The sequence below is a fragment of the Halichoerus grypus genome, chromosome 12 (assembly GCF_964656455.1).
Source record: "Halichoerus grypus chromosome 12, mHalGry1.hap1.1, whole genome shotgun sequence".
In the NCBI taxonomy this organism is placed as follows: Eukaryota; Metazoa; Chordata; class Mammalia; order Carnivora; family Phocidae; genus Halichoerus; species Halichoerus grypus.
The window spans coordinates 61,361,485-61,373,670 of NC_135723.1; the positions used below are offsets into that span (position 1 = coordinate 61,361,485).

The 12,186-nt window shown below is 42.3% G+C and overlaps 2 long non-coding RNA genes across 2 annotated transcripts in view; one reads left to right on the plus strand and one right to left on the minus strand.

Moving 5' to 3' along the window:
* Positions 1-4,579, plus strand: part of LOC118524347 (uncharacterized) — a 34,713-nt gene extending 30,134 nt beyond the window's left edge. The window contains exon 6 of the long non-coding RNA XR_013442803.1: positions 3,141-4,579. This is a non-coding gene — a long non-coding RNA (uncharacterized LOC118524347). The remainder of the gene's footprint in view (positions 1-3,140) is intronic.
* On the minus strand, positions 953-11,852 carry LOC118524348 (uncharacterized). Its single transcript, XR_004911575.2, has 4 exons — positions 11,714-11,852; positions 11,353-11,429; positions 2,555-2,780; positions 953-1,093 (listed from the first exon to the last, which is right to left on the minus strand). It is a non-coding gene; the product is annotated as an uncharacterized LOC118524348 (long non-coding RNA).
* Between the last annotated feature and the right edge of the window lie 334 nt (positions 11,853-12,186).

Consider the following 12,186-nt stretch of genomic DNA (forward strand, 5'->3'; position numbering starts at 1 on the left):
CACATTCTCCTGCCACCTGACGCAGATCTGTTCACCAGAGGATCTTTTACTAGGCTTCCACAGAGTCTTTGTTGTGTCTTGCTACAAGGTGGTTTCCCCTCATTCAAAACCCAAACCTGTTTTATCCTCTATGCTCAGTGCCCACCTACTCTCTCAGTGCCTGCAGACAGGCGGTATTTCCAAGCTTCTGTAAGCTTTGTAAGCTTTGCATTTGCTGAGAAGTCCCAATAGCCAGGTGTTTTCATGGCCAAAATGGCTAGGGGAAAAGGGGCTGAGGGTCACGCTGACAGAGGGGATCTGTGACGTTTGGTATTCTGTGCGCAACCTCAGGAGGGGCCCGGCTACTTACTAGTGAGACAGGGCTTTAAGATTTGCCCTGTTTTTTGGGGCGCCTGGGTGGCTCAGTCGTTAAGCGTCTGCCTTCGGCTCAGGTCATGATCCCGGGGTCCTGGGATCGAGTCCTGCATTGGGCTCCCTGCTCCGAGGGAAGCCTGCTTCTCCCCCTCCCTCTCCCCCTGCTTGTGTTCCCTCTCTCGCTCTGTCTCTCCCTGTCAAACAAATAAATAAAATCTTTAAGATTTGCCCTGTTTTTATCCAGAAACGGGGAGGACTTCTCAGACAAACAAGATTACTATATCTTGGATGCAGCTCAGTAGGCACGTGCGCTTCACTCATTTATTTTGGCAAGAATTCATCTTTGCTGTGACCTATACACATGGGTCCGAGGGCTGGTGTGGATCAACTTCAATGCATTTCTCATAGGCCGGTTGACAAGAGCCGGAGTGTTAGCAGCAGCTCTGTAGAGTCATCTAGATCACACAAGCGCAATCTGAAAGCAGCAATTAATTTTTCTTTGGTCACTGCCTCTATGAAGAAGCTTCACCTGTGAGGCCTATGCCTGCTGGCCCAGCATAGAGACAGCTCTGCCAGAAAGAAGTGTCCCTTAGTAAGATGGTGCTTTGCATGCCAGGAATGTTGAGATTCAGTGCTGAGGTATTTTAGTCCTTTTGAAATCCGTGGGGAAAAATTAGTTGGAATCATTTTGTAGCAATAAATCCAAAGACTGTCTGATGAAGGACCAATCTCTTCCTTGCTTTTTGAAACAAAACAAAACAAAAAAACCCATTACCTAATGCAATATGCAGCATGAAATAGAATTTGGACTTGAACTACAATTCAACAAACCTTTACTTAATTTCAACTATTTGTTCTAGGCTCGGAGAGGCAACGATCTTTAAGATACAATTCCTGCTCTCAAAGAGCTCATTTCCTAAACAAAGAAATTAGAGCTGTGTGATAAATACTAGAAGGGTGTAGGAGGGACAGAGAGGGTACAGAGGAGGAAGTAATGAACTCTGGAGTGTTCAGGAAGGCTTTCTGCAGGAAAGCAGTGCCTGTGGTTTTGCAGGATGAATAGGAGTTAGTCTTGCAAACAAGGTGGGAAAAGGATGTTGGTGCAGAGAGAGGGAATACTAGAGCTAAAGGCATAGACAACCAATCTGTATGGGGAAGGCAGTGAGTTGATAAGATAAATTGGGAGAAAATGGTGGGGTCAAGAGTCTAATGGTGTTAATGAAGTCTTTTTTAAAAAAATTGAGATACTGGGGCGCCTGGGTGGCTCAGATGGTTAAGCGTCTGCCTTTGGCTCAGGTCATGATCCCAGGGTCCTGGGATCCAGCCCCACATCGGGCTCCCTGCTCAGAGGGGAGCCTGCTTCTCCCTCTACCTGCTGCTCCCCCTGCTTGTGTTCTCTCTGACAAATAAATAAATAAAATATTTTAAAAAATACAATGGACTGGATGTATGGGGACAGAAAAAGGGGGAGAGAGAATATTTAATGACTTGGCATTTCCAGGCGAGGTGATATGAGGACTAAGGAAGACAAGAAGAGGAGTAGGTTTGGGGAGGCATGTTGAGTTGAAGATACTTGCTAGATATTGCTGTCAATGTCAGTGTCCCACGGTGGGCAGTTAGGGCTCCAGGTGTGGAGCTCACAGGTGGAGATTGGAGGCAGAAACTGGGTCATTATAGAGAATGATACTAGGAGGAAGTTGCTGAAAATCACCAAGGGAGAGGAGGTAAAGAGGGAGAAAATATGAAATATGAGACCTAGGGTACACTTGCAAGGGGCTGGTGGGAGAAGAGGAGCCGGGGAAGGAAGATGGAGTCAGTGCGGTAGAAGGAAAACTAGGAGAGAGAGTGCCCAGAAGTGATAGAAGGAGCAGATTTGGGCAATGAGGACCAAGGTGCTCACTCAAGACCCTCAAACAGGTAGAGTGCGATGAAGACTGACATCATTCTGGACAGGAGGGCATCAATCATTGTCAAACTTTCTGGAGTGGTGAAGGTGGAAGCTGGGCTGCCAGGGCCTGAGTCCTAGATGGCAACTCTAGACCGCGCTTTCCTGGGGGGCAAACCATGACTGGGAGGAGAAGAGGCTACAGCAGCTCCCCCGGGAGGCAGTTTCCCTGCTTTCACTTTCTTTGCGCTGTTTACTTCTGAGTCTGGTGTGAACACGGGGTTAGCAAACTAGAGACAAAGAACCTAAATTTACCCCTGGTCCCCAGGGTCTCACTTTCACAGTCATGGGAGCAGAACTTGAAGTGCTTTTCCTTGTCCAGAGTGATGGCGGCTTTAAGCGATTGTGTTGAGGATGTGTTTTCCAGCCCCAAATCTTGATGTCTTGGCTTGTATTCGGATGTAACTTGGTCATGGCCCAGTTAGGACATCACAGTGTCTAAAACTTCTGTACATCAGTGTTGTAGGCCTCTATGGCTTAGCTGTTATAAACAGTGAAAAAAATTAATTAAAAGAAGTTTACTTAGTGAATATTCATGATTCTGTGTGTAAGACCATAGATGGATGAATCTTGGGCCCCGAGAGCAATTGGATTATTTGCCTTATTATTGAGTTGTAAAAGTTCTTTTTGTATCCTGGAGAGCAGGTCTCCCAAGACACATGATCTCCAAATATTTTCTCCCATTCCGTGGGTTCTCTTTCCACTGTAATCGTGTTCTTTGAAGCATATTGATAAGATCCAATTGATCTATTTGTTGGCATACCATTGTTCATAGCATTCCCTGTAAGACTGGTAGTAATGTCCTGATTTTAGTAACTTTCTTCTTCTTTCTCTTTGTCAGTCCAACTAAAGGTTTGTAAATTTTATGATGTTTTCATCAATTGAAAAATGGGCAAAGGATTTGGATATACATTGCAAAAGAATATTTACAAAAGCCAAGACACACATGAAGAGATGCTCAACATCACTAATCATCAAGGAAATGCAAATCAAAACCACAATGAGCGGTCCCTTCACAACCATGAGGATGGGTAGAATAAAAAAGAAATAACACGTGTTGGTAAGGATGTAGAGAAATTGAAACCCCTGTGGTTGCTCACAGAAACGTAAAATGGCATGAACTCTCTGAAAAACAACTTAATATTCCCTCAAAAAGTTAAACATGGGCCTTGCAGATGCTGCCACTCCGAGCCACCTACACTGTCCACCCACAGTCAACCCTGCCACGTTCTTCCACGTCATTGTGGATAGCGAGCCTTCGGTCTGCATCTCCTTCAAGCTATTTGCAGACAAAGTTCCAAAGACAGCAGAGAATTTTGTGCTCTGAACACTGGGGAGAAAGGATTTGGCTGTAAAGCTCCCTGCTTTCCCAGGATTACTTCAGGATTTCTGTGCCAGGGTGGTGACTTCACACGCCAGTAGCACCAGTGGCAAGTCCATGTATGGGGACAAATCTAATGATGAGAATTTCATCCTGAAGCACACGGGTCTAGCATCTTGTCCATGGCAAATGCTGGGCCTAATGCAAATGCTTCCCAGTTTTTCATCCACACTGCCAACACTGAGCGGTTGGATGGCAAGCCTGTGGTCTTTGGCAAAGTGAAAGAGGGCATGAATATTGTGGAAGCATGGATTGGTTTGGGTCCAGGAATGGCAAGACCAGCAAGAAGATCACCATTGCTGACTGTGGACAAATCCAATAAACTTGACTTGTGTTTTATCTTAACTACCAGACCATTCCTTCTGTAGCTCAGGAGAGCACCCCTGCACCCCCATCTGCTCCAAATATTTGTGACCTCACTGCAGTTCTTTGGGCTCCATATTTTCCTTCCTCCTCTCACGTCTAGCTGGACTGCAGAGTAAAGTTCATGATTATGAAATAAAAACTAAACAAACAAAAAAATTAGAGTAATTGTGAGACCCAGAAATTCTATTTCTAGATATATACTTAAGAGAATTGAAAACATGTGTCACACAAAAGGGTGTAGCTCATAGCAGCATTATTTATAGGAGCCAAAAGGTGAAAACAGCCCAGATGTCCATCAACTGATTAACAAAATGTGTGTGTGTGTGTGTGTGTGTGTGTGTGTATTTATCTCCATACAATGGGATATTATTCAACCATAAAAAGGACTAAAGTAGCGTTACATGCTACAAAATGGATGAAACTTGAAGACATTATGCTCAGTAAAAGAAGCTAGATGCAAAAAGCCACATATTCTATGATGCTCATTTATATAAAGTGTCCAGAATAGGCAAATTGACAGAGACAGAAAGTGGCTGAGTGTTTTCCAGAAGCAGGCCAGGAGGAAGGAAAAAGCGGGGGGGGGGACTACTGATGAGTACAGCCTGCCTTTTGGGGTACTGAAAATGTTCTGGAATTAGATAGTGGTGATGGTTTTACAACTTTGTGAATGTACCAAAAGCCCTTTTTTAAACGATACTTTAAAAGGGCGAATTTTGTGGTTGTGAACTGTATCTCAATTTTTAATTAATTAATTATATATTTTTTAAGATTTTATTTATTTATTTATTTGACAGCGCACAAGCAGGGGGAACAGTAGAAGGAGAGGGGGAAGCAGATAGCAGATAAGCCGAGATAGCAAAATCAAACAGACCTGAAAGACAGCAAAGGTAGTGGCCAGGCATGTGGTTTTGGAGCAAATTGCCTGGCACCATTTCTTACTAGCTATGTGACCTTGGGCTATTTACTTAAAGGTTTTCCCATCTGATAATGGAGTATGTTAACTCATAAGGTGGTTGTAAGGGCCAAACAGCATGCTTCATAAAGACCCAGGCACATACATGTGCATTATTAGTATTATGATTATGTATCCCAGCTCCACTTACTAGCTTTGTGCCCTTGGCAAATAACCTTGCTGAGCTTCAGCTTCCTCAAATGTAAAATGGGAAATCATAATATCCATCTTACAAGAGTGGCTTTCCATAAAGAAATGGCATGGAAAATTCGTAGCACAGTAATGACCTGTGTACATGATCAATAAATGGTTATTCTCCAAATTAGTTTAATTCAAGTTGGGATGAATCATTCTGAGCTCCCATAGGCACATTCTCTATTTAACCATCTGCCAGATCTCAGAATCTTCTCCTGCCCCCACCCTCCACAGGCCCTAGGCTGAGGGCCAGATGACAGGAGATGGAAGGCTCATCTCCATCTTTATTTCAACATGTTATACTTCAACAGCAGGACTTGTTTTTATATCCCTACTGAGTTCACATGGGTAGGTTTGGGCGGCAGCAATTATTCTCCGTATTACTTTATAGATGAAGAAATAGACTTGGCTCTGACATGTTGGATTTTCTCTAGCAAGTCCCCTATGGAGGAAAAAAGCTCTTCATTCTAATCAGAGCCAGAGAAAATGCTCCTGGCTTTATGATTCTTTAAATCCTCTCTTTCAAAACACTTGGAAGACCTGCGATGGGCCAGGTTGCACCAAATTCAAAGTAGAACCCATAGCAGAGGTTTGAAGCAGAGATTGCTGCAGGATCCCAGGCAGGGGCCTGGGGGGTGGGGAGAGGCAGGTTCTGACAGGTGGAGATGGGGGCAGACAGCATATGAAGTTTCATGGAAGAGGTGCTATTTTGGCTGGGCAGTGAAGGTTAAGGAGGAGTTGATAAGTGGGAAATGGAAAAGGTGTTCAGGAAGAGAGAACAGCATGGACAGTGGGGACAAGGTGGGAAACTGCTTGGGACGGTAAGTATGTTTGGGAATGGCAGGTGGGCAGAGTGGAAGAAGATAGAGCTAGAAAGTTAGCCTGGGCAGGATTGTAAGCCAGATAAAAGAGCTGGAATTTTATCCTGTTAGCTGTCATAGGATGACCACATATTTCATCACCCAAATAGGTCACTTATGAGAACAGAAGGGCATGCTAACCAGATAAAATCACAGAAGACCCAACACAAGACTGCCCTGTTTCAGGCTAACAGGGACATCCAGTCACCCCAGCTTTGGAAAACCTGGAAGGCCTGACACTGTTCAGATTTGTGTATATCAGAGGGGATTCTGGCAGCAATGCATGCTGGAAAGGAGAAGGGGTGTCTACAGTCAAGCAGATAGCTAGGAAGGCAGTGGGGATGGAGAGATGTCTAGGAATAGGTTTTCTCAGAAATACAATGGACTGCATGCCTGGGTGGCTCAATCGGTTAAGCGTCTGCCTTCGGCTCAGGTCTATAGGTTTATTCTATATAGCCAGCGTCCATCAGATACTCTTCTCTTGTTCCTCAAAATGTAGTCTGCAGACCAGCAGCATCAATATCACCTGGAAGTACATTAGAAAGAATCTTGGGGGCACTTGGGTGGCTCAGTTGGTTAAGTGGCAGACTTCTGATTTCCACAGGTCGTGATCTCAGGGTCCTGGGATCGAGCCCTGCGTCTGGGCTCTGTGCTCAGTGTGGTTCTGCTTCAGGACTCTCCCTTTCCCTCTGCCCTTCCCCTCACCCCCTGCTTGCTCTCTCTAAATAAATAAATAAATCTTTAATAAAAAAGAAAGAAAGAAAGAAAGAACGTTGAACCCTACTCCAGACGTAAGGAATCAGAATCTGCATTATAACAAGATCCCCAGGTCCTTGTCTACACCAGTGGGTCTCAGCCTTGTCTGCATGCTGGACTCCCTGGGGAGCTTTAAAGAGTCCTGATGCCCAGTCTCCACCGACAGTGATTCTGTTTAATTGTCTGGGTGTGGTGTGAGTATTGGGCTTTTAAAAAGCTTCCCAGGGGATTCTGATGTGATGCTGGGTCTGAGAATCACTCTTTTAAGCAAATACAGCTGTTGCTTCCTTCCTTCACTCATTTCTCTTCTGTGCAACAGACCTTGCTAAACACAGGCACAGCTTGCTGGGGAGATGGGCAAACAGTTACAATATCGTAGAATAAGCACTATGAAAATCATTATTCCAGGGCCTGGAGAGATCCAGAGGAGGGCCCAGCATCTAAGTGTGCATGAAGGAATCAAGGCAAAGTGCTCACAGGACACCACATTAGTCTCAAGGACAAATAGGAGCTCTGGGATTTGTTGAAGGTAGTGGTGAGCTGGTGTGAGGATGAAGGAAGAATTCTGTGTTTACTATGAAAGTGAGATTTATAGAATTTTAAGCTGTAGTAGATTATAGAGATCATTGAATGAATCCAGTGGTTTTCTAACTTTTCTGACTATGGCTCAATTTAGGAGAAACGTTTTATGTCTCAGCCCAAAATATATATATAAAGTTTCATCAAACAGTATTTACCTTCACTGTGTGTGATGCACTTTGATATTTTCTAGTCTTTCAATACACTTCTCTCTCATTAGACAAAAAAAAAAAATATATATATATATATATTTATATATTGGTCATGCCTAACTGAATTGGTCTCCTGCCCCACTAATGGGTTATAACCTACAGTTTGAAAGACCTGACTTAATCGCTTCAGTTTTTCCTTGAGCAAACAATGAGCCACAATACCTAGACAACTTAGCCTGGAAGAGTAAAGAAAAAATGTATTCAAATTCCAGTGTGAAGGACTAGTGTTAGAAATAAAGAAAGCCTTCTATATAGTATTGGTTGTTGGAGATTTCAGAAGGACTTGCCTTCCCTGGAAGTCCTACCCATTTTCTGGGAGGTTAAAGCAGCCCTGTAGAGAAGGCAAATGAAGAATCCAAGTACTTTCTAGCCCCACTAAAATATTCTGGATGTATGAATATTACTGAGCAAGAACTCTCAGTTTAGCGAGGTTTGGGGAGGAGTCAATGCAACCTGAAAGCGGGGAGAAAGCCCTATTAGAACCAGCTGGGGCCTTTGTCTAGCATACACGACTCCCAGCCATTCTGATATGCCCACTGCCCATTTGGGGCCAAAATTCCCCCTGACAATAAGCCCTTTGGAGGCTCTGGTTGATGGAGGTATATGATTCACTCCAGTGCATTGGGGCAGGCAGGAAAAAACAAGGGTAAGAACCATGGATCTCTTGAGCAATGGTTCCCCATCTTTTAGGTTTCATTGGCCAATAAAAATTCAAACTGATGGGCGCCTGGGTGGCTCAGTCATTAAGTGTCTGCCTTCGGCTCAGGTCATGGTCCCAGGGTCCTGGGATTGAGCCCAACATTGGGCTGCCTGCTTGGTGGGAAGCCTGCTTCTCCCTCTCCCACTCCCCCTGCTTGTGTTCCCTCTCTTGCTGTGTCTCTCTCTGTCAAATAAATAAATAAAATCTTAAAAAAAAAATTCAACCTGAGTTTAAGAATCAATATCAGTGTGTAAATGTTTATTGTATCAAGTAAGGAAGTAAAAAAAACCACCCAAATAAACAACAACAACAACAAAAAAACAAATACCCCCAAACTACTGACATCTACAACTATCTTAAGGCTAGAAAGGGTATAATCTTCAAGGGAAAGTCTTGGAAATTGAATCCATTTAGCTTTAAGAAACTTTAAAGAAATTTTTAATTATGGTAAATATACATAACATAAAATGTATCACTTAGCCATTTTTAATATATACTATATAGGGTTAACTGCATTCAATTGTTGTGCAATCTCTAGAACTCTTCATCTTGCAAAACTGAAACTCTATCCATTAGCAACTCACCATCTCCCCTACCCACAGCCCCTGGCAACCATCATTCTACTTTCTGTCTCTATGAATTTGGCTACTTTAGTTAACCTCATACAAGTGGAATCATACTGTATTTGTCTTTCTGCGACTGGCTTATTTCACTTAGTATAATGTTCTCAAATTTCATTCTTGTTGTAGCATGTATCAGAATTTCTTTCCTTTTGAAGTCTGAATAATATTCCAGTGTATGTCTATACAATGTTAATATATCATCCATGGATGGACACAGGTTGCTTCCATCTTTTAACTATTGTGAATAATGGTGCTATGAACATGGGTATACAATATCTGTTTGAATCCCTGCTTTCAATTCTTTTGGGTATATACCCAGAGGTGGGGATTGCTGGGTCATATAGTAATTGTATGTTTAATTTTTTTAGGGATCACCATACTGTTTGAAGACATTTAGCTTTATAGAGATTTTTGGAAAAGCAACTACGGCATTGTCCTAATTTTTCTTATACCACTATGAATATTTCATCACAGACAGGCTTTGGTCTGTAGATCAATGCCTAGAATTACTGCTCCAACACATACAAATTTCTTCCTGCTCTAACAGATACAAATTGATACTCTAGATTCTTTATATTTTGTCTGACAAATTATTTTAAATCATAAAGTATCCATTAAGGGGGCGCCTGGGTGGCTCAGTTGGTTGATGTCTGACTTCAGCTCAGTCATGACCTTGGGGTCTTGGGATCAAGCTCCACTGGGCGGGGAGTCTGCTTGTCCCTCTCCATCTCCTTCTGCCCCTCCCACTGCTCATGCTCTCTCTCTCTCTCAAATAAATAAATAAATAAATAAATAAATAAATAAATAAATAAAATCTTTTAAAAAAATATCCATTAAGTAGTTTGGAAAATTATACAAAAGCCATTAACTTGATTACACTAAATGTGAAAAACAAGACAATTTCTATTATTCAATTTATCAAGCCATCACCATTTCAAATTTGACTGTAAGTCACATTCATTCTAATACTGGTCATTGAAGATAATAGACACTTCTTCCCCTGCCTGATAATGAGTTTACAAAATCTTAGAGGAGATGGCCTGGCTTTCCAAAACTCTTATTTCTCTAAAGTCTGTGTGTATCAAACTAAGTAAATTTTCTGTATGGTGGGGCTTTAAAAATTTTTTTAGGAGTGGTAGATTTTAAGTTCTTTGTGATCTACAGAGGAAACTCTTCTCCTACTGAAACTCATGAGTTATTATCAAATAATTTTAATTCAGTAGAAAAAATCCTACTGTATTAAAATGAAATCCTAATCATGGCTGTCATTCTCCTCATTAATACTGGTCTTGGCAGTATTTTTCACTTCTTAACCCAATCATTGGTAGGGGATGAGGATGAAGAAATAACAACATTTATTAGTAATATGCCATCTGTTAAAAAGATACACTGGAGAAACCAGATAGATGCACATCTGAACATTTAATGGAAATGTTATGTTTTACTGAAGGAATTCAAGACCTTTTCTAATTCCTCCCTAGAATTTCAGTGAATCACAATATCAGTGTACTGCAAATTCTAAAAAGTAACAAATCATCTTTTCCAAACCTATGAACCTATGAATCTGTTGTTCGCACAAGTCGTATCTGAGGTTCCTTCCTCCTTATCTTTTCCTTTGTTCCTTGCCTCACGGAAGCAACTGAATTCTGGTAATGCTTTTACCTCTCATATTTTTGACAGTCAAAACTGAATCAGAAGATGCCTCTGGATTTTTTTTTTTTTTTTTGCCTTTTCTCTGCTAAATGTGTGTGTTTTAGTGCAGTACATTTTATTTTCCCATCTGCATGATTTGCTTGAAGCTTGATATTGACATGTCATAAAAGAAAATACTCTATCATGTATGAAAAAACACATGTTGTAAAACCTGATTATTTCATAATGTTTAGCTCTGTTTGTTTCAATGAGAAAGTTGTAAGAGTGTTTCGGACACTAGTGTGCTGAAGGTTAACATTTGTTCATCTGCCCTTAATGTGCATGAGAATGATATGCAAATGTATCTGCATCTAATCATTTGATTCGACCTGTTGAATCTTCTTCCATTCCCACTGTTACTGACGCAGGCAAGCCTCTCGTTATTTTGTTGTTGTTGTTGTTCTAGTAAAATGTACATAACATAAAATTTATCATTTTGAGCATTTTTACGTGTAAAGCTCATTAAGTACATTCACGTTTGTTGTGCAAATCCCTCATCATTTTTCACCTGGGTTATTACTGCACCAGTCTTCAAAATCCAGCCTTGCTTCTAATTTTGCCCCCATTAAGGAAAGAAATAGAAATCTTATCTCTGTTGACTTATTTTCACCATGTGCATCAGAGAAAAATGGGAAAATGGATGGAGCATTCTTTGCTGTTTCTTCTGTGCTTTCGGCTTCATAGTTGATGAAAACCAAATGCTTTAGACAAAGTTCTCAGGGCAAAGAAGAGCATACCTGCTCTACTTGTTCCGTCCCTGATGCAGGTTGTTTCTTGCTCAGGACATCACAGCCAAAGGAATTGTTCAGTGAACCTAGAAAATGTAAATGCTCTTAGAAACTCATTTTGGCATTAAAATGTCTAGCCGCCAGAAGCACAGATAGCCGTTTTGAGGTAAAATCTTTAGCTTTACAATGTGTGGAAATAATCATTTCAAAAAATAAAGAGCTAAAATTGTCAGGGGGCTAAACGTTGCACCCGTGCACATAAGTGTAAGGAAGCCCAACCTGCCTTAGTAACCCCACCCCCACCCCAGGCAGCTGGAATCCCCTGGTCCACACTGGGTCTTGAGCCCTGGGGGTGGGGGGGGTGACGCACCTCAGAAATGAGGAGCCCATTGATGCAAACTGCTTCAGGTTTCAAGCCTTGGCAGTGCAGTTTTGTATCACTAGATGTCAGTGTGGACTTTTCCAGCTGCCACCTTCTTTCCTCTGCCGGAGATGGACCAGACCTCACCCAGGGGTCTTCCGCAAATCCTGGCAAACAAGGGCCTCTCTTCAGAACCCTAATTTCACCAAAGATATCGGCTACCTGCATCTTTTAAAACACAAAAACCCTGAATCCAAGGCTGCTCTTTTTAATACCGTGACCTTCTAATCTCAGTGCTTGCATTTAGGCGGCGGTCGGCGAGGCTGTTTTGAGGCGGGTAATGGGAAGTCAGGGCTGTGTGCCACATAGGGTCATTGAAAAGCAGCATGCTGGGGGCGCCTGGGTGGCTCTAGTCAGTTAAGTGGCCGACTCTAGGTTTTCGGCTCAGGTCATGACCTCAGGGTCGTGATCTCAGGGTCGTG